The 23,543-nt window shown below is 41.1% G+C and overlaps 1 protein-coding gene across 1 annotated transcript in view; it reads left to right on the forward strand.

Annotated features, from left to right (window-relative positions):
• FGF14 (fibroblast growth factor 14) overlaps positions 1 to 23,543 on the forward strand; it is a 248,997-nt gene that overhangs the window by 4,996 nt on the left and 220,458 nt on the right. The gene's annotated exons all lie outside the window — the stretch shown is intronic.

Consider the following 23,543-nt stretch of genomic DNA (forward strand, 5'->3'; position numbering starts at 1 on the left):
CCATAGGTGCTGCTTTCACAATCTCCCTGAAATGCTTTTTCAAAAGTAGGCAAGTATAATGTTAGATAATGCACTAGGCTATTAATGCTGCCCACACTTGACATGAAGTAAATGACATTAATGTGGTCCAATTTCTTACATTGTGGTAACATGCACTACTACTGAATATAGTAGAGTATTGTTTACTTAGAAATAAATAAAGCTCTACCTGCAGTAAAAAGGATGTGCCTTAGTGCATACAGCAAATGCATAGTGTTTCTATAGCAGTGCAGTGGATCACTGTGCCTAGTGACTGACATGCAATCACATACTTGGTATTAGTAAACTTTGCACTATCTGTATATCACAATTCTTGCAGTGTGCATCTTAATCTTACATAAAACAAAATACATCAATATACGTAGACCTTTTTGATCTTCTCCCTCAAACTTCTTCAGCATGTCACCTGCTATTGTACGTAACTGCAGTCACTGAAATAAACAAAGAAGTAATAGATGTATTACATAAGTTCTATGATGTCCTGGCTATAGGCACACTCGTATAGTTGCCATTGTGATTCCTCCCTCTGTAAGAAGACTAGAGTCACTACAGTCAGCAGGAGGTCAGTGGTAAGAAGGTATTAGGTGCTGCGTAATTTAGTGTATCCCCTCCCTTTCAAGTAATAATGAATGATTGTGTGTGGAGGGGGCAGTCACTGTATTTAGAAGGGTCCCGACAATCATACATGACTAGGACTTCTGCTATTCAACCTCTGCTCTGCTTGGCTGTCTCATGAGATCTGACATGGGGAATCTTTAGCTTTCATCCCACGTTGCTGTATTGATTCTTTCCTGCTACATCAGCCGAGCAGTGCCGAAGGTGATTGCCAAAGGTCTTAGCTAAATGTAAGTGCCAAATACTGAGATTGGTGGAGGTTCCAGGGGACAGACATACACCAAGGTATTATTATTGGGAGTCAAGGGGATTTAGTAACATTGATATTTAATGTGGAAAACACTTTAAGTTGGTATAAAAAGTGGAAATTCTCCGGTGTAAGGAGAAACATGAGTGTGGCTGATACTTCATGTACCAGATAGTAGCCCTTACTGTATTACTTTCTGAACCACTGCTAGGAGTCTCATGAGGAAATGGCAACTTACCATTGCTGGGTCCTGTTGCTGTCACACTCCATTGCTTGGAGCAGTGGTTCCCTCTAGGATTGCCTTCGCAGCTACACGGTACTTAGTTTTATGTTACTTTTAAACTTAGTTTAAAATGATTACACTCTTCAACAAACGGAGAAATTTGGATTGGCCTGGGATTGTCACCTAAGCACACTTGGCCTCATGCTGCTTCCACATATACAGTAGTCATTTGATAACCCTAATGGATTTTTTCCCAAACATCCAGCTACAGTACTAGTTAGGTCTGTCAGCATGAGGATGGTTGCCCCCAGATACAAGTCATTACTTCTTGCTCCTGTTTGGTTTAGGAATCTTTTAAACCAGAAAAATATTTTTTATAATATACTTAAACTTTTCCATGGACCGTACCATTGTTAGATGAATACCATTGCATGCGCTTTTGACATGTTTGCAGTACATTCCCAGCATGACTGGTAGATGGCACTGTTGCTTTTAGTGTTTTTAGAGAATATATATCTGTTAGCTGTCAAACTCCTCCATAGACAGCAACAGTAGTATATACAGAATGTGACACATTTGCACGTCTTCAAAGGTAATTTGTGTAGATTAATCATTTTAAATTATAATTTTTCTGCATTTGCGAATAATACAAAACTCTTTAGCAAATCCAATATGCAGATATATGTTCTGCTATATAGTATCATTATCAAACATACAGTACAGCATGTGATTTACAAGCTACCGGTCCACGGTTCAGTCTATGCAAAACCTATACTGAACTACAGTATGTTATGCAGATTTGTTCAAACCATGCAAACCAGCAATTTTACTACAAATCCAAAACTTCTAAATAAAGCCAAAAGCTGTCTGAAGCTATTTGTTTATCTATACTAATGTTTGATCTTATTTCACTCTGTTTACTGCATATTTATCTACTTGTAAATTCATCTTCTGAGCAGTCTATGTTTGAACCAAACACACTATTGCATTGTTACTCTTCACAAATAGCATAAAAGGAACTATTTGGGACCTTATTCGTCAATGTGGCCCTATGAAAAAGATTTTAGGAGATACAGTAGTGGTCAAAGGACAACACTGGTATGTGTACTGCCGCTGTCCTTCTTGAATAGGTGAGCTACAGTAGCTTCCTCACGCAAAGTGATACTCAGTGATAGCCACTACCAATGGTAGTCCTTAATTAGTAGCAGTTCACTGGAGGGTTAATTTGGGCTTCATATCCCTAGTCAAAGTCTATGGGTCACTTCCCTTACTCTGCTGCTTTCAAAAATGTTAATCACTCTCTTAGCCTGTACACCCTTCACTCCATTGGCTTTCATGACGCAGTTCTTTCCTGATTTCCTACCTATTGAACCGCTCTTTTAGTTTCACTACTTTTGGCACATTCTCCCCTCCACCCCCACTATCTGTTACGTTCCAAATGGCACTGTTCTTACTCCTTTGCTTTTCTCATTGTTCACTTCTTAGTTTGGGAAAATAATATGCCCATTCAACCTTTAAGAACCCTGCTTTCATCATAGTCAAACAAAACTCTGATAACAATACACAACCCCTCATATACATTTCCTGTGACGTCACACCGCTTTTCTTCCTCTCATTTTAACAAAACAAAATGAATAAACTAGTAAGCTTACCAAGCCATAATTTATTACAAAACCAATTAAAAGACTAAGGGCAGGATGTACTAAACTTGGAAAAGCTGTAAAACCTTTGAAAATGCAGTTTTCGGGATTTTATGATTTCCGCAAATGTACTAAGCACTGGAATGCAACGCATTCTGGTGCTTCATCCTGATGGGTAACGCCACCTTCAGGTAGCATTACCCAGTAGAAGTCTGTGTTAAACCCGGAAGTCCCTCTGCCCGGCAGTATCGCAAAGGACAGTCCTTATCGGGAGAGCTGTCCTTTGCAATATTCTTGGTACATACTGCACCACAATCATGAAACGCGGTTGTACCTGAAGATAGATGGGATGTACCGCATGCGATACTTAGTACATCCCGCCCTAAGGAGGGAATTCAATTAGATCATTTTATCCGCCCAAAAAATGACCTGTTTTCGGGTGAATACACATAGAATCCGTGATAAGTTCACAGACTTATGAGTTTTCGCTGCCGGCTTCCAGATAACAGGGTCATCATCTGGGATTTTTTTCTGAGCCTCCTGAGATCCAGAAAAAAAAATCCCTGATAAGGGCTGATAATGGCCGCGCTTTGGGGCTAATTGAGTAGCCCCTGGGGGATCAATTAGCCATGGTACATTACTGTTGCTAATTGCATTTCCCTCTAAATGTCATGTATTTTAAGGAATAATGTACAGCTTTAGTGAAAAAAAAATGAAAAGTCACCTTGGAGGTCCGGCATCCTTATAATTTATAGTCACAGTCATGGAATTCCTCAGTGATTTCAGATATCTTTATATGTCACAGGAGCATACCATGCCTCCCAACAATTGGGAGTTTGGAATTGTGATGGGCATGGTTGTGGCTTGCTGTGGGTGTGGTAGCGCCATTGGGGACATGGTAACGCATATGATCAACACAATTTTATTATTGCCACATACACTGAAGGCTTCTAGTACTTGAGACAAGAAAATATCTCCCAACCTCTCAAACAACCAGTTCGTGGGTTGGTGTAGAATTCCCCTGAAATCGGGACTGCCCCCATGTAAATGGAACAGTTGGAAGATGTGGGGTGCATTAGTAGAAAACTAAATATATATGTCAAACACAGAGCAAAAACTAAAATGTTTAGCCTAGAATTTTAATAGGTAAGTAAGCCTTCTAAATACTGTGGTTTAAATAATACAAATGCAAGTATAGCATTGAAACGTCTGCTGTACATTATTAATTAGAAATATGTTTATATCCTGGGTACTACAGAAAGCTGACAACTGGAACAAAAGTTTTGATGATATATTAATGGCTTTATAGTAAATTGATTTTCTATAGATGAGTAATTCAATTCAATGTGTTAGTAGCAGGCAATGAAGACTATTAATCAGCTTGGTACAGTTGTCATAAATGTTATTTCTTGTTGAAGTGCTACCTTTCTAGTTATTCCATCATAGAAGCAATGTTTTGTTACTGAAAAACACAAAGAGGCTTTCTACTTAAAGATGGTGGAAATAGCACAAATGTCTTGTGATCCACAGCAACCAATAATATGCCAGTTTTCATAACTTAGTTTAGACCAATCGAAGCTAATGTGTAAATAGATGTTATGGATCATGTATCAAGAAAGTTAGGTGTGAAACAGATAACATGCAATACAAATCACAATTGGCAAATGAATTGGCATCAGACCATTTCTCTATCACTTTAATTGTTTCTCTGCTGTACAGTTCTCTATTCCATAACACACTTACATTCTGAGAGTGTCACATGGTCTCCAGTCTATGCACTAACAACGTCAAATCACTTGCACTGCTCTAACCTCACTGGTGTATCTCTTCCCTTGAGCTGTTTTGTATCTTACCCTGCCTCTGTACTCACAAGTGGTCAGTCTGCACTCTGCACACAAATGTTTCTGAGTGCCTCTTAGAAAGGATACTTAGAGTACTAGTCATCTTCGGGGGCTAGATGGCCCCCGATGATTAAGTATCCAACTCGCTGCGCGGTGGATTACTGGAGCATTTCAGTGTTTCTCTGTTAGGGGACAGCAAGATATCCTAAAGTCTGACAAACTTTGTTAATCAAACAAAATGTTATATGGTGTCTGGACTATACTGTACGTTTGAAAAGCTATTTTACCAATAAGCAGCTGTCAGTATAGTAAATTGCTTTCAAACATCAATTTCCTAGTTGCTACAAAACAATGCAAAAACTCTATTTTACTGTTTTGATGACTTGTTTTGACTTGTATTGCTGTGAAGCTTACTGTATAGAAAATATATTAAAAAAATGTAAATAAAATGCTGGATTTGTCCTTAAAGTAACAGAAATTCTCTTCTCATTGAAATTGACCAACTCATTGTGGGTTACCGGTTGTCTGCATTAGACAAAAACATTCTCCCAAGAGATGCAAAATAACTATGTTGTATGTCATAGATTCATGCTGAGATTAGACATTTTATTAAAGGTCTAATTACAACATAAAGCTATTATATGATTGCCCTTTTCTCAGCTTCTCCTGTATGTAGGATCTGCAGCAACCAAGTTGACACATTGGTTCAAATGGACATTATGGGGTCTATTCATTATTTTATCTATCGGGGTCTGAGCAGACCCGATAATTAACATACTAACTTGCGGCGAGCATCGGAGCAATTCATCATTACTTCGGCACGGAGATAGCTGATCCGAGAATCATCTGTCTCCCTGATGCGGCTTCACTGCTCCTTTTGAAGCAGTGAGACTTAGCACTGCCGAGTTGACTAGGCAGGTACGCCTGTGTGAGCTAGAGCTCACGCAGGTGCACAAAGCCCTGGGGTCCGGCAGAAGGAGCCAGACTGGGGTGCAGGGATCCAAAAGGATCCCTCTTCGAAACCTGGGACTCCTTCCCATCTGAAGATGGCGATTGCTCCTGAAGTCAAGCTACGAAAATATTATATTTTTGGAGCTTGATGGATTTCTGTCCTCGTACTGGTGTATGGGGACAGCGGGCTATATCGCAAGTGAAAGGTAAGCAGGAGATATCTGTGATCTCTCCTGCATCATCTTTTTGATGAATGGCTCCAAAACTTAATTTCTACTGTAACCCCCCTTCAGTGTGCGGTGTGGTACATAGGTGCATTTGGAGTGATACACCTCCTATTGCCTCAGGCTAGCTCTCCAGGGTGTGGGCAATACCTGAGTAGGGGGTCCCTGACCATGCAGGCTTTATAACAGTCACACATATAGATACAGGTATAGATAGACACATTCAGCAACCGTTCTTTTGAATAACTTGGGCGCCAGACCTTCTCTTATAAAAATAAACCAATTTATTTCTCTCCTCCTGCACATGACTTTACAGGACAAGAATATGGTTACAGCAGCTTCTCCTCTCCCTCCAGCTCATATACTTGGCATGTCAGATGGTATATGACAATCTTATGGATATGGTTACATTACATCACACTCTTCTACACCAGCACGGTCTTTTAGCACAGTCACAATGAATGCTTTGCATTTTACCCACACAGGTCCACCTGGCCCTTTGCTGGCTGGTGCCTGTAGTTCTCCACTTCATATGTGCAGGTCCACCTAGCCCTTCGCTGGCTGGTGCCTGTAGTTCTCCACTTCATACGTGCAGGTCCACCTAGCCCTTTGCTGGCTGGTGCCTGTAGTTCTCCACTTCATATGTGCAGGTCCACCTAGCCCTTTGCTGGCTGGTGCCTGTAGTTCTCCACTTCATACATGCAGGTCCACCTGGCCCTATACTGGCTGGTGCCTGTAGTTCTCCACTTCATACTTGCAGGTCCACCTGGCCCTATGCTGGCTGGTGCCTGTAGTTCCACAGCTTCACACACATCTCACATAACTTCTTTTGCACTCTGCCTCTCCTTTGTCTCTTCTAAGACAATATACAGAGTGTCTCATACACAGTCTGCCTCTCTCTGCTTCCCTTCTCTTTCACATGGGACAGCAATATACAGACTTTTCTATGGCAGCTATCAAACTCTCAGCTGCCGTCCATCCCTATCCTACAGGGATGGCTCCTATAGCCACACTGCTACCACAGTGACCCCCCCTTTAATGGCTGCTGGGGGGCTTTTATGCATAAGGGACTCCTCTGGTACCTTAACAGTAAAAGCTCCTGGGAAATTCCTCTTCCCCATCTCTTCAACACATATACTGGCGTCTCTTACCCCTCTCATGGGCGCTAAACACTTCACTGGGCTGCTCACGCTGCAACATTCCAGCTCTTTCTCTGAGGTCTCTCACAGACTTTATCTCAGTGGTCTCACTCCAGACCTATTTCTCCTTTGGCGTTAGATGGGCATCGTGACAGTCACCACGGCCCCGCCAATCTCCCCCTGCCAGGGGAGCACGAGGGCTACATTTCTGCTTCCAGCTCTGAAGCTTCCCAAAGATGTCTGCCCTCTCCCAAATTCTTCTTCCCAACCCCCTTTGTTCTCTCCCCCTCCTCCCTCTGCTCTGCCAGCTACACACCCAGTCTTCCCACCCCTGCGTGTCTATCTCTCCAGCCCCTCCTTTACCTGAAAACTGATCCGGGTCTCAGGCATGTAATATCTACAACAGGAAGCAAGCTCTAACACTGAGAGGGGTGTATTTACAAATGCCATCCCTTAGAGGGTGTTACACTACAAATGCAGGTAAAAATTTACATTTTCACCTGCTTTTGTAGAAATTAAGTGATAATGAATAGACCCCTCTGATTGAAACATTTTTGCAAAGAGGGTATGAAAGAGAATTACTTGAGGATACAAAAAAAACAAGTTCTTGTCATCCCTCATGCTAATACACTTGAAATTAGCCATGAGAAAGCTGTAAGTATTAAATTAATCTGGTGTAATCAGTACAACACTGCTTGCTATAGGGCACTACAGGCAATCTGACCCAGACCTTCCATCATTAAGAAGCCTATTTTGCATAGTTATTCCAGGTGTAGAAACCTTAAAAATATCTTAATTAAGACAGATGCTTCTAGTTTCATGGTTGGCCAGTGCGCACGCGCGGCCTGCGCGAGCCCCGGAGCGAGCGCTAAAAGCACTCGCTCTGGCGCTCGCAACAAACGGGGCAGCTGTCGATGTTGATCGACAGCTCGCCCCATTTTGTAGGCGGGGAGGGGGGGTTGCTGGGCAAATGGAGGCGTTCCTGCAGGAACGCCTGCCGTTTGTGGGCGGCCCTAATCACATCACTCGTGATGTCAATAGGTGGACTTCCTGCTCTATTAGAGCAGGAAGTCCACTGGGGCTTGCGGCCACGAGAACCTACCGTAAGGGTCTCGTCGCAAGCCTGATGGTCTTGACCATCGCGACCATCACTTGGCCGCTTCCATAAGCTGTGGGTGGTCACCCACAGCTATGCGAGCGGCCAGGAGGCCGCAACTTAAAAAACAAGCGCCCGTCCTGATTCAGAGCGAGTGCTCGCTTTTTGCGAGCGACTCTGAATCAGTGCCTGAGTCTTTACTATATTGGTAAGACCGAACGGCAGTTCAAAGAGAGGATGGCTATGCACAGGTCTTCCTTCTGTGCAGCCATTCATTCTAGCAGTGTGGATTAGCCCCAACCCAGGCATTTTGTTCAGAAGGTCCATTCATTGGTAACTATGAAGCACAAGACTATTGGCCATGTCCATTCCATAAAATTGGGTGGTGACAGGTATAAGAAGCTGTTGCAGTTAGAATTTAAGTGGATTTTTCGATTAAATATGGTTGCTCCTAAACTGCTTGCTGAACATTTGGGCTTGCAGTGTTTTTTTTTGTGAATTATGTTGGGTATTTCTTGGTGAGTGTTTGGCTTATATTATTATTTATCATTGTAATAATTTTCATGGATATTCACATATAATAATTTTGACTAGTAGTATACAGTATGTATGTATGCATATATATATAATAGCTGATGGTTTTAACAGTAAGATTTATATTTGAATATGTAAGACATTAATATGCTGTATATGATATACTGTGTGTGTATGTGTGTATATATATATATATATATATGTATATACACACACAGTATATATTTTTGTTTATGCTTTTAATCTGGTATAGCTGTTATACATTTCTCTCACTTATATTGGTTATGCATTGTCAGTCAATGGTACTGTACTTGCCAGTACCCTTTGGTTAAGTCTACAGTGGTTGCTTACCATGCTGTTCCCAGTCTCTCATTAAATTAATCCACATAAGGCTTTGGGTATGCATCAAACTTAGACACACTATTCAATTTACGGAAATAATTACAGAAGCGTAAGCTCCCGATGGGTTTCGAGATGAGTACAATGGGACTTGATCACTCCATTGTGACTCTTCAATTATATCTAATTCCAAATTTGTTTTAAATTTTTTAGACACTTGTTCCCATTGGGCTTCTGGTATTCTAAGTGGCTTTATGTTAACCTTATCCTCTGGTTCAGTGATTATTTTATGGTTAATGACTGTTGTATTACCAGGTATTGTCGGAAAACAAATTATGAGAAATTCTTTAGCCTTATGCTGTTGAATAGTTGAGAGGGTTTTGGCTATTGTTACTACAGTAACCAATGGTACTGTGTTTACCGAAGGGAACGGGGTGGCCGACAGAGCTACTCTATCCTTTCACGGTTTTATAACATTCTAGCTTTCTTTTCCGAGCTGGTACCCTTTATAACTAACTTCACCCACCTTTTGTATGATTTCAAATGGTCTTGCCTCTTGGTCAAAAATTTACTTTCTTCTGTGAGAACCAAAACAAGTACTCCTTCCCCAGGAGCAAAGGTGCACAATTAGGCAATACCATTGTTCATGTTCATTCACCCTTTGTTGTGCCTATCCAGAGTGCACTCTCACTCTCAGCACCACTGCAGCTATTCTTTCCTACATCAGAGAGACATGCACAATAACAGAAGGCATACTGTAGTAAGGGAAAGGAAAACAACAGTCCAAAGTTTTATTTTATATAGATACTGATCCATTATTCCCCTTCCCCATATACAGTATGTGAGTTCAATCCTCTTGTGCTCCAGGGCTGTCTACGATGGAATAGTCACTGGGCATGCTCTGAATCAGTCTATAACAGACCTAGATCAACATAGGTTTTCAATATGAGGAGATTCCTGGCAAGTCACAAAGCGTCCCTAATACAGTTAATAAGGTGCCAAACCTCCTGGATTACTCATAGGTATAGGTTCCATAAAGTAATCCATAAACTACCAAGTGTTGTAGAAGTTTGTTTATGGGCACACAGTCATTGAGTTCATGTTCCAGGGCAAAGATTATTGCCTGTGCAGGGGGACAGTCAGAAATAATTTGCATAGATGTTTCTTCATGCACAAGGCACCCAGCACAATCTTTGTATCTGCATTCAAGAGTGCATGAAGTTCCTGAAGGACAGAGTCCCCTGAGTCATGGGTGCAACTACCATAGGTGCAAGGGGTACAGCTGCTATGGGGCCCAGAGCTGAGGGGGGCCCATCATCCTTGTCAAAGTTATATGTGTTATTTATATTTTTCACCATTGGGTGGTACATAGGGGCCCTTACAAACTTTTTGCTATGGGGCCTCTAAATATCTAGTTATGCCCCTGCCCTGAATAGCTGTCCATTCCAAGTCTTTATACCTGAAAGTAAGCTTCTTGGAAGCCACATTATCCCATGTAGTCTTTGCTGTGGAAGTCATGGAATAGACCTCATCATTTCATTAGCCCTGATGACGTTATGAATAGCTTTTGGTTTCCATTAGTCTGACTTAACACTCTGTAGTTGGTACTCCCTCGCAAACTTGCCCACATTCAGAAAAAGTCATGGAGTGTTCCTGCTATAAACATAAGACCTATTCCACTTGTTCCAGCCATGTCTCCTTCAGTGTGGTAGGTGGAAAAAGCTAAACATATAGTTGCCTGCCGAGCTGTTGTTCCTCTCACAGACAGTCCTGCATATATAGTGCCTGATTCACTTCTGATCGCAACTGCAGTTACACACGCAATCGACTGATTGATGCCTTCTGCATATGCACCACAGTGTGATCAGGACTGTGTTTGCAGTGACCATGCAGACCCATCACAGAGTGATTGACAGGAAGTGCCGTTTGTGGGAGGTGACGGGGGGGTGGTCGGCGAACTGCAGGAGTGACAGTGCGTTCAAACGCAGTTACAGGGGCATGCATAAATTATACACTGCGATGCCTTATGCAACTTGAGGCCTCATAGCATGCAATGAAGTTAGCAATTCCTGAGTAAGGTCAGAGCTTGTGCAAGTGTGCGTGATGCTGCGATGGTACTCAATGTTACCGATGGTTTCGCAGTCTTGCTAAGGATTACGGATGTGTGCAAGGTAAAGTGGGCTTCCTTATGTTCTGCTGCGGCAGCATAGCGACCGCAATGTATTAGCATACTATCGCATTCAGGCTGCGTGTGTAATCTCTATTACAATCGAAGTTGCGATCCGTAGTGAATCAGATGATCCTTCATTGACCAATTGACTATCAGATATTGACTATCACATCAGCCAGCTGGTCCAGCATTGATTTTCCAACCCATAAGTAACATCACCTTTTTAAAGACTAATCTCCACCCCAACTCTATCCTAATTGGCTGGATAGCGCATGTTTCCTTTCCCTGAGGCTAATACTTCCTTGCCTGCCTATATAAAGCTGACTAGCCCAGTTGCCCTTTTTGGCTTGTAGCGCAGCTCCACCCCGCAGCTTGTGATGAACGGTTAGGGCTGAATCAATTTCAAAGGCACATGGTAAGTCATTCATTATGTTCAACGTACTCAACAGGGGATAACTCAGAGAATACAGGTCAGCAGCAGATAAGATTTATGGTAATAATCGCTTTTGTGAAGAACCTTGTACATGGACCAGCTCATACCTTGGTTCCAACTGCTTTAAACCATATAATATCTTTTTATATAATAATCAAAAGGAACTTTTCAGGTAGAGAAAATAAAATATTAATTCTTGATACAGATGTGTCCTCATACACCTAGCCTGATTACGCCATGCGGCGTGAGGTGCCTGGCATGAGTGAGCCATGAGTTCCCGTGCGACTTTGCTTGCGCCGAACATCTTTTTCATCCAAAAAATGCGTCTTAGTCCCAATGTAATTTGGTGTCACTAATACACACCAGGAGACTGCACAGATTAATTTCATACTGTATGTTACATCTGTGTGCGACTGAGTATGTATATGAAGCACAACGGAACTTGGAGTGAAAAAAGCCACGTCTGCAGCATCGTAGCACTTTCTATACAGAATCAGAGACTCCGTTGCAGATATACTAGTGTCACAAATGAAATTAATCAGAGAAGTCTCCTGGTGCGTCCTAGACACATTACATTGCGTCTAAGACACATTATTGGGAAAAACCGACGCTCAGCTCAAGCAGAGTTGCACAGGACCTGATGTGCCGAGAGGGGCTGTTTGGCATGAATGCAGCAATCACATATGTATATGTTTTACTTTTAGAACGTTAAGTAGTTGCAAAATGAGGCTTTTAACTTGTCCAGCATTGATAGACTTTTTTCATACTTTGCATATACCATTCTCGACAATGCCAAACATATAGGGCCTGATTCAGAGCCGCTCGTAAGCGGCCGCTCGTTCGCTCCGAGCGATGTTCGCACAACTGCGCATGCGTATGGGTTGTAATACGCATGCGCGAACCAGTCATTGCGGTCGGAAATTGTGTGCTCGCAAAATAGCGAATTCCTGCTAATTTGAGTGACAGAATGAGGCATTTGTGGGTGGTAACAGGGGAAGGTGCTTGAAAACGGGGAGTGGAGATCCGAACGCAGGCGTGCCAAACGGTCAAAACGGGCGTTTTAAGGGTGTGCATAATTAACAAAGCAGCGTCATCGACCACGTCACTTGGTTGTCTCTTAGCCTGAACTGCTCGCATGATTGCGGTAGGAAAATGCTACCACAAGCACTGCGAGCAGTTCATACGCCTTTCGATGTACTCGATTAATCTAATAAATAGCGGAGATGACGTAGGATGTGAGCGGCCAGGGGGCGTCTTTACAAAATAGTGAGCGCATGTTTCGTTCGCTCATTCAGACAGCGAGCACAAATAGCGTCCGGCTCTGAATCAGGCCCATAGTCTTTTCAACTATTAAAGCCTTTTTGTAGAAAATAATTATATTATGATATGCAGATTATAATGAGCTCTAGGCAGAACAAAGTATAGCATCATGCTCTATTATGGATTACATTTATTTTACTGTTATCTTTTTTTTTTTTTTCATTTTATTTTTAAATGTATGAGATACTGTAAAGAAAAATGATATTGTTAATGAAGCACATATACACACATACAGTTCTTTCTTTCTGATGCTACTCAACAGTACACGGTACCAGCAGCTTATATATATATATTTTGTGTGTGTGTGTGTGTGTGTATATATATATATATATATATATATATATATACATACATACATACATACAGTCAGGTGCATAAATATTGGGACATTGACAGAATTTTCATATTTTGGCCTCTATTCACCACCACAATGGCTTTGAAATGAAACAAACAAGATGTGCTTTAACTGCGGACTTTCAGATTTAATTTGAGGGTAATTACATCCAAATCAGGTGAACGGTGTAGGAATTACAACGGTTTCTATATGTGCCTCCCACTTTTTAAGGGACCAAAAGTAATGGGACTATCAACTCAAAAGCTATTTCATGGACAGGTGTGGGCTATTCCCTTGTTATTTCATTATCAATTAAGCAGGTAAAAGGTCTGGAGTTGATTTTAGGTGTGACATTTGCATTTGAAATCAGTTGCTGTCGACTCTCATCCAACGAGCTGTCACCATCAGTGAAGCAAGCCATCATTAGGCTGAAAAATCAAAACAAACCCATCAGAGAGATATCAAAAACATTAGGTGTGGCCAAATCAACTGTTTGGAACATTTTTAAAAAGAAAGAACGCATCGGAGAGCTCAGCAACACCAAAAGACCCGGAAGACCACGGAAAACAACTGTGGTGGATGACAGAAGAATTATTTCCCTGGTGAAGAGAAACCCCTTCACAACAGTTGGCCAAATCAAGAACACTCTCCAGGAGGTAGGTGTATATGTGTCAAAGTCAACAATCAAGAGAAGACTTCACAAGAGTGAACATAGAGGGTTCACCACAAGATGTAAACCATTGGTGAGCCACAAAAACGGGAAGACCAGATTAGAGTTTGTCAAACAACATCTAAAAAAGCCATTACAGTTCTGGAACAACATCCTATGGACAGATGAGACAATGATCAACTTGTATCAGAGCGATGGGAAGAGAAGAGTATGGAGAAGGAAAGGAACTGCTCATGATCCAAAACATACCACCTCATCAGTGAAGCATGGTGGTGGTAGTGTCATGGAGTGGGCATGTATGGCTGCCAATGGAACTGGTTCCCTTGTATATATTGATGATGTGACTGCTGACAAAAGCAGCAGAATGAATTCTGAAGTGTTTCGGGCAATATTATGTGCTCATATTCAGTCAAATGCTTCAGAACTCATTGGACGGCGCTTCACAGTGCAGATGGACAATGACCCAAAGCATACTGCAAAAGCAACCAAAGAGTTTTTTTAAGGCTAAAAAGTGGAATGTTATGCAATGGCCAAGTCAATCCCCTGACCTGAATCCGATTGAGCATGCATTTCACTTGATGAAGACAAAACTGAAGGGAAAATGCCCCAAGAACAAGCAGGAACTGAATACATTTGCAGTAGAGGCCTGGCAGAGCATCACCAGGGATGAAACCCAGCGTCTGGTGATGTCTATGCATTCCAGACTTCAGGCTGTAATTCTTGCAAAGGATTTGCAACAAAGTATTAAAAAGTGAAAGTTAGATTTAGGATTGTTTAGTTTGTCCCATTACTTTTGGCCCCTTAAAAAGTGGGAGGCACATATAGAAACCGTTGTAATTCCTACACCGTTCACCTGATTTGGATGTAATTACCCTCAAATTAAATCTGAAAGTCTGCAGTTAAAGCACATCTTGTTTGTTTCATTTCAAAGCCATTGTGGTGGTGAATAGAGGCCAAAATATGAATATTCTGTCAATGTCCCAATATTTATGCACCTGACTGTATATATATATGTGTGTATATATATATATATATATATATATATATATATATATATATAATATACACACATATATATAATTTTAGTTCCAGAAACAGAAAAAAATTGTGAAATAATTGCAGAAATTAATAAAATAAAGCATTAAGACATATACAGAGCATGGAAGCTATTATAAACCTTATGTCAACTTGTAACATTAGTACTGCTACTTCTCCTCTGAGTATCAGTACTACATATATAACATTATTATTTCAAATAGTAATAATAATTCCATAGGAGAAAGCACTATATATATATATATATATATATATATCTATATATACTGTATATACAGCGGGTAAAATAAGTATTGAACACATCAACACTTTTCTAGGTAAATAGATTTGTAATGGGGCTATTGTAATGACATTTTCGCCAAATGTCAGCAACAACCCATGCAATCCGTACATGCAAAGAAATCAGACCATAGATGTCCATAAATTAAGTTATGTGTATTAATGTGAATTGACACAGGGAAAAAGTATCGAACACGCTTACTGAAATTTATTTAATACTTTGTACAAAAGCCTTTGTTGGTAATGACAGCTTTAAGACGCCTCCTGTATGGAGAAACTGGTTATTATAATACTACTCTGGTCTAATTTTGGCCCATTCTTCTACACAAACAAATCTTGAAGGTTTCATGGTCCTCTTCTATGAAATCCTATCTTTAGTTCTTTCCATAGATTTTCAATTGGATTCAAGTCAGGTGATTGGCTGGGCCATTCTAGCAGCTTTATTTTATTTTTTTGAAACCAATTGAGAGTGTCCTTGGCTGTGTGTTTGGGATCATTGTCTTGCTGAAATGTCCACCCTTGTTTCATCTTCAGCATCCTGGTAGATGGCAGTAGATTTTTATCAAGAATGTCTTGGTAATGTCTAGGTACATTTTTCCATTCATCCTTCCTTCAAGCATATGAAGTATGCCAGTACCATATTCTGAAAAACAGCCCCACACCAGTATGTTCCCACCTCCAAACGTCACTGCTGGTATGGTGTGTTTGAGGTGATGTGCAGTGCCATTTCTCCTCCAAACATGGTGTTTTATATCGTCCAAAGAGTTCAATTTTGGTCTCATCTGACCAGACTATATTCTCCCAGTATATCAAAGGCTTGTCCAAATGTTGTGCAGCATACTTTAAACGAACTTCAACAGCTTTTTCTTCAGCAGAGTCTTCCATGGTGAGGGTGCATACAGGCCATGGCGAGTGCAATACTTATTGTTTTTTTTTTAAACAATTGTACCTGCTAATTACAGGTCTTTTTGAAGTTCTCCACAAGTAGTCCTTGGCTCTTGGACAACTCTTCTGATTATTTTCACTCCTCTGTCAGAAATCTTGCGAGGAGCACCTAGTCGTGGCCGGTTTATGGTGGAATAATGTTCTTTCCACCTCCGGATAATGGCCCCACAGACATGAAAACAATCATCCAGCTCTGCCCCAGTCATACAGTACATGTGCCAGCTTTAAGTCTGGAGTAAGTACACCCAGGGGCAATTTCATCCAGCCAGATCATAAACCCAAATAACGTTTTTGTCCACATTTGTTTTTATAGCAGAAATCACATTGTCAATTAGGTTTGATTTAAATGAAATTTAAAAACAGCTCACTATTTCCCTCCTTCTAATGCAGAAACTTATCAAAAATAATTTTGAAGATACACCCACAAATCAGATAATAAATGTAAGATGAAGAAAGTACATACTGGCCTCAGAGGTGAAGTAAATTGATAACTGTGTTTAGATGAAACCATAGGAAATGCCTGCCATTTCTCTAGATCTAGCTTGTGGCTTATATCCCTCTTCCAGTTCAACAAATACTGACATTTTGTCATTGGGAGGCTGCTTCATCATCGGATATAGAAGACAAATAGTGCCATTAGCAAAAGGAGATGATGCACATCTGTCTTTGAAAGAGGCCTCTTCCACGGAGAAAGCCAATTTACAGGTCTAGGGGAAAGAAATGGAATATTTGCAGACATGCTCTGAAGTGGAACAGTGTGCTCCCCCATACATCTTCCTCTAGTCAGCAATTTATTGAATTCTAAGAACAAGGGAAATATGTTAATTATTGCTGAACCCACCAAAATGCAAGGGGTTAATAATATTGTATAGCAAGCATGACCGGTGGATAGGACAAGAGTCTCAAATTAAACTTTGCAGAACGCCATAATATGCTGGACAAATACAGTAACAGACAAGTTACCTATCTCTGATGATGGAAAGCAAGAGAGAAAATATAAACTCCACATAACAGAGTCCAGAGAATAACGTTTTAGAACATCATTCTCATTCTAGAACCACAGATGGGACTGAGATTCAGCATTAGTAAGCAGTGGCGGATTTTACCTAGGGGCCGCAGCCCCCCCAGTAAAATCCTCCACTTCAGTGAGCCAGTCCGTGACTGCACTGGCTACCCTGTGAATGGAGGTGGCTTCCTATTGGAAGCGCCACCTGCCTGTCACGCACAGGACAGGCAGCCCCAGGGGGAGGTGTCTCCTCCCCCTGGGCTGCCATAAGCAGAGAGCAGCGGTAAGGTAAGTGGTAAGCATAAAAGTGGTAAGGTAAGTGGTAAGCATAAAATATAAGGAAACATTAAGAAACAATATATCAATTTGAGAGAATAGCATAGCTCAAATTTAGGGAATGTGGTGAAAAGGATCAACAGAGCGTTTAAAAACTGCTCACCCAAGATCTAGACCTTGTGTCACCTCAGAGCCATGTTGATGGGAGTATTTTAGGTTCCATATAAATAAGAAGAAAAACTTATTTACTGTACAAAACATTTCCTGGACATAAACTGCAGCTGTTGTATTCCATTGGATGCAGTCAGATATTATCTATACGTACAAGGCAGCGAGCAGTAATTGTATATCAACAAAGAGTCAGTAAACAGTGGTGCAGACTATGGTGTAAGGATACAGGAAAAGGCCCATAGTTTGTTATAGACAAGTTTCTGGAATGTAACTTTCAGAAGCCATAATGCTAATATTAAATTATACATAAAGGCATGCCTTAAATGGGACTCTCTGTGGTCTATCTTGTTCTGATAATGGCAGGGAGATACTAATAAAGGTCTTCCTTCTCAAAGGTCTTTATGTCCTTTGTAACAATTCAATTGCTTGGTTTGTCATGGAAAAGTGGAAAACAAAATGGATTCACACTATTTTCTTTATGCTTTCATGCTGCAGTGTAGGCATGTTTAGGCATAGGCCCTGATTCAGAGCCGGACGCTCTGACCAGAGCGCTCGCTCTGAATCAGGGCCCACCTCCATAATTATGGAGCGTCCTCCTGGACGCTCGTATAGCTGTGGGTCACCACCCACAGCCTATACGAGCGTGCAGGTTGATGGTCGCGATGGTCTTGACCATCGCCAGTGCGAGCCGAAGCCTGCGGTTGAGTTTCTCAACCGCAAGGCCCGGAGTGATTTTGGCTCTATCAGAGCCAAAATCACTCCCACTGACATCACTAGTGATGTCAGTGGGGCCGTCTTCTGACGGTAGGCGTTCCCTTGGGAACGCCCCCGTCTGGGAGGCACGCCCCAGGCACGTCCACCAAAGGGGGCGTGCTGTCAATCAACATCGACAGCACGCCCCCTTTGATCAGACACAACGAGCGAAGGAAAGTCCTTCGCTCGTCGCGTCTCGCGCATGCGCACGACGGAGCTCCCTCCGTCGTGCGCATGCGCAGTGCACACCATCGACCCACTTGCGAGCGGGCAGCCGCTCTCGAGTGGGTCTGAATCAGGCCCATAATCTTTTTTCTGTATGGTTATTAGGAAGTCTAAAAGACTTCAGGAATCGCAGCCGGATCTCAAGCTGCTCTCAGGGTAACATTACGGGAGTCTAAGCTGTGTAGTTTAAGTTCTAAATATCTGGCTTGTCTTGGGTTTTGCAGTATTCAGTTTCCAAGCATAATAAACTAGTCCAAGTAAACATATTACATGTATTCCAATCTATCCATATTCACCCACCCTCTATGCACACCATTTCATTGGTACATGACTTTATACATGTTAGTTTCAATTTGACAAGTTATAAAAGAGCACGAGATCTACATACATACAGCACTATTTTTTCTTTTGAATGGACACTGCTATCGTCATCCTGAGATGGCGATAGCATAGGAGGACAGCCCGATTTCCTTGGTAAATATGTTATAACTAGCAGGAGATGCTAGTTACCATCAGCAATATGCAGAAATGGCCATCGCCAGCTATGTGGCTTTATAAATAGGGAGAAGCCCTATCTTCGCTTTAGGGCTCTTCTCCCATTGATAAATAGGGGCCCAACTAGCCACACATGGGAAAACTCAACATTTTGATGGTCCTATACTTTTCAAACATTTTGGACATAGTTATAGACACTTATAAATAGTATCTACATGTAACTGTGTACAAAGTAAGTGTTGTCAATAACTGCAATTTGTGTTGTACAGTTAAGAACAGAATGAAAGAGACTGCTTGCTATGGGTAACATCATAGGTTACTAGTGGATTTATTTTCGTAAATGTCCCTCACCATTATGTCTAAAGGTGCTTACACACGTAATGATTTTTTGACGATTTAACTATAATGACATCGTATTCGTTGAAAAAAATCGTTCAGTTTCTGAGTTATAACGACGAACGATTAGCGTTCATGCGCGTTCCCGTTTGTAGTTCATTCTGACTGACCAACTGAATAATTTTCATTAAGATAAGTTACAAAAATCATTTGTAGTTCAAAAATTCGTTCATTACACTTTAAAAAATCTGACAGATAATTTGACAGAAAATCGTTCATAAAATCGTTGTGCGTGTATGCAGCTTTAGGAACATTTTCCATTCCCTAAATGAATACACATTACAGATCAGAAAGACGAGATTCTGCTCATCTGACACACTTGTATTATAATTGAATAGATCTCTATTTCATGGCAAATTTTGAAGTTTTACTTGCAGAGTTGTTCAATGTCTGATAATTAGGTGCTTGTATCCCAGAAAGTTAAAATCCTGATACAATTATTTTGTGTTTATTTGACTGATATCCTCCTGAGTACAGTGCAGTAGAGTTCTCATTTTACTTATCACTGTTGCTTACTGAGTATTATATTTGAACACAGTAATTAAAATGCATTTTTGTTTTAGCTGGAAACAAACACAACAAAGTAGTAGTAATGTAAGACATATAATCTAGAAATGACTGTAATTGTAATATGCCAATTTCATATATTAGATTCCATTTTCTGCTGGAAAAAGACAACCATTAATAATATGGCATGTTCGTTACTTTATTGATGGGACCAAGCAGAAGCAATGAAAATACACTGTAAAGGTGATAATATTGATAATGAAATTCTTATAACACTAACTGAAATGCAGGCTTTCTTCCTTATACATTGTTCTGCAATCATGCAATATAAAGATATAGGGCCGTATTCAATTGCTGGCGAAAAAGCCGAGATCGGCAAAAAATTCTCGCCGGTGATGTCATTTCGCCAGGTGAGAACTTTTCCCTGTATTGAATTGCAAAGACTTTCCACAGGTGCGAAAAGTCTGCGCCTTGTAACCAGCGGAAAAGATTTGCCAGTGAATGGAGGTGGAAAAAAGTGCAGAATTGGGGGTTTGAGGTGTAAAGTTGCGGAAACACCCCTGCAACTGTGGGACAGTCCCCCAAAGGTAAACTGCCTAAAAAAAAGTTTTAAAAATACTTTCAAGCACCCCAAAAAAGTACTTTCGTTTTGGGGGCGAAAAAAAAAACAAAGTTGGGGGACAAAACTTAAAAACTAGCGAAATAGACTCTGGGGGGGGGTCCCCAAGTATGGCCAAGCTTTTTTTTTGTTTGCAAGTGCATGATGAAGGTGCGTTTTTTAAAAACGCACTTTTGCAAATTTTAACCAGGCTTGCACCCATTTTCATGTACCCCAAATTTGCTGGGACTGCTTATTTTTCCAAAAAAACACTGGTAGATGCTATTCTTCACCACCTGTTCAAAGACGCAAAATAGCACCAATTTAGACCATTTAAGCACCCCAAATACCTTCAACAGGGCTATTCGAGGGTATCCATAGTGATCCCCCATGTCAGTGCATCTTTAGGGGGGTGTTAGACTTTTCCCCAAATCTGACAGTACTTTTTGCCAATCTCAATTTCGCTGGGACACGTTCTCGTGTCCTTTGCAATTGAATATGGCGAATCGCGGTGACGAGCGTGATACTTTTCCGGAGGCAAAACTGGTGATGACGTCGAAAACTCCGGTATGCAAAAGCTCCGGGACCTTTCGCCGGCAATTGAATACGGCCCATAGAGTAGGTTACATGTTAGCATTGCTGCCCAAAAGCTAAAGGCACTATCTGTGTTGGTATGCTCACGTCTTGTTAAGTGGGCTGTGTGCTTCAGCTTCATCCCGCAGTCCAAAACCAAGCCTATAGTTTGACAAACTCAACCTGTTTGTGTGTCAAATTTTTTTTGATCGGGACGAGAAATGGGGCGATTTTTCATCATATTGCCAGCCCCAATATCTGTGCATTATGCAATTTTTTATTAGACGTTACCGATTTTCCACCACACCACACTCATTTTGCATAAGTCCGCCCACAAGGAGGATGACAGTGACAAAAAACATAGGTAATATCAGCTGATTAACAAAAATGCACACATACTGCTCGATATCAGGAAATTGAGGCAGAGATTTTTGTTCTTGGACGATGGATCGGATAATCGAAAGAAAGCGTTTGTGGATGTTTTTAACCGTTTTATCTGGGAAACGCTAAAACGATCGTTCATACACACTATACAATAAATCAGTCCGATCACCCGAAATTGGCCCAATAGTTGTATAGTGTATAGGTAGCTTAAGGCCAGTTGGTTAAATCAAATTTACTAAGGTAATAATTAAGGTACCTGTGCTCAAGCACAAATATTCTCAACATGTAAACTGTAATGGCTGCGCTTGGTAACCTCTGCCATATCTGATTCCATATGCATTTAGCTTGAACAAGGCACATAACAACTTACTGTTCTGCTGTCATACATCTAAAATCACAGATTAAGTTCACTTAAAAATGCCTATTAAATGCACACATAAAGACAGTGCGGTTCGCATGTCTTTTTACTTGTATTTTAACGTGTTAAAAAAAACATGACCGTGTGCATGTAGCCTTAGAACACGTCTTTCGTCACCACTGTAAATTGGTGTCAGGTAGTTGACACAATGTCTAGCACAGCAAATGTCACACTGCCTTGTACAGTTCCTTGTCTTCCCATCGCTAGATATTCCTAGTCCTTGATTACCGTATATATGTTCCTGTCTTTCCTCTCCATACTAGCCCCCTGTTAGATAAAGCCAATGAACTCCTCTATTCCTGAGAAGCTCTGTCAGTTATGTAACAACTTGCTGCATAGGCGTGATTCCCACCCAGATGCCACTCCCACACAGTTATATTAGCCCTGGCAGTCTGACAGATCTGGCATTTTGTAGACCTCTTCTGGTATGTATAAAGATTATATAACTGGGATATTCATCCTCACAGCCAGCAAGCCAATATGAATGTGAGAGGCATTTATGTTGGACACCTGTACATTGAGAAAGACCTCAGGACACAATGATAGATATATTTGAATAAGAAAGAAACATAAAACAACATAATTCTGAGCTCCAGAGCATTTGCAGTATATGAGCTAGAAGTGACAAGCAGAACTGCCAGTGTCTTTCATCTTCTCACAACCCGCAGAGGCTTACTCAAACTCAGAAGCTGATGAAAAATAGGTCAGTCAGTGAAATGTGAAGACTCAGCACAATATATGCTAATGTGGAGAATATATGTGCCAGTATGTTACTGTGCTGATGACTACATCTCCAAGTGCTGTCACTCTCAGCCCACTCCTATGTCATGGATCAGCTGTCACTGTGTGTTCCTCTTAGTTAAAATTCAAATGCTCCCATCATTTATTTTGCTTTTTCTAGTATCTGACGATTGTTCCTTGGGGTCATATTAATCTTCTTTAACAAAATCACCTTTCATGTTACCATTACTGCAGAAAGGGTTTGCTTGGTTTAAGTTTGCTGCGACAGGAATTGTCTTGGAATGGATAATACATTCCATGTCAAAGTCTTCATTAAAGCCCAGATACATACAGATTCTCATTCATCATATGTAATAATGGTAGAACTATTTAAGTTTACTGGTTCACTCAATGTGGTCTATATATTGTATTGTAACCGAGTCCTTGTGGTATGAATGGGTTGGCAAGTGCATGGGTATAGTTAAGTCTCACTTCTTCTCAGACACTGTACACACACCGCTCCATAACAGGGCTGACTAGCGCCCTGTGCCGGCCACACCCCCTGAGCGCATGATGTAATGCTGTAGGGGCGGGACCGCCAGTGCTTGTAAGAACAGCACATCTTTACAATTCTCTGGGGGCTGTATAGTCTAACCCTTGGTCTTTAGGAAGGCATTATTGCACGACTCTTACTGGGTGTTGAATTAGTAAATCCCTCCCTGAATCCAAGACAGTAATTTGTGGTTAGTAATTGAGACACACGTCTGATCTATGGTGCACTTATTACTATCAGGATTCTAGTGCAGAAGAAGTAAAGGAAATAGAAAGTACATAAGTGTGTATACTATATTGTAATAACAAAGTGATTAATTGATAAAATTATACCCCTTGGTAGTGATCAGTGTGGCATAAAGTAAACTCAAAGT

The sequence above is a fragment of the Taudactylus pleione genome, unplaced genomic scaffold, assembly GCF_031769625.1.
Source record: "Taudactylus pleione unplaced genomic scaffold, aTauple2 ptg000041l, whole genome shotgun sequence".
Lineage (NCBI taxonomy): Eukaryota > Metazoa > Chordata > Amphibia > Anura > Myobatrachidae > Taudactylus > Taudactylus pleione.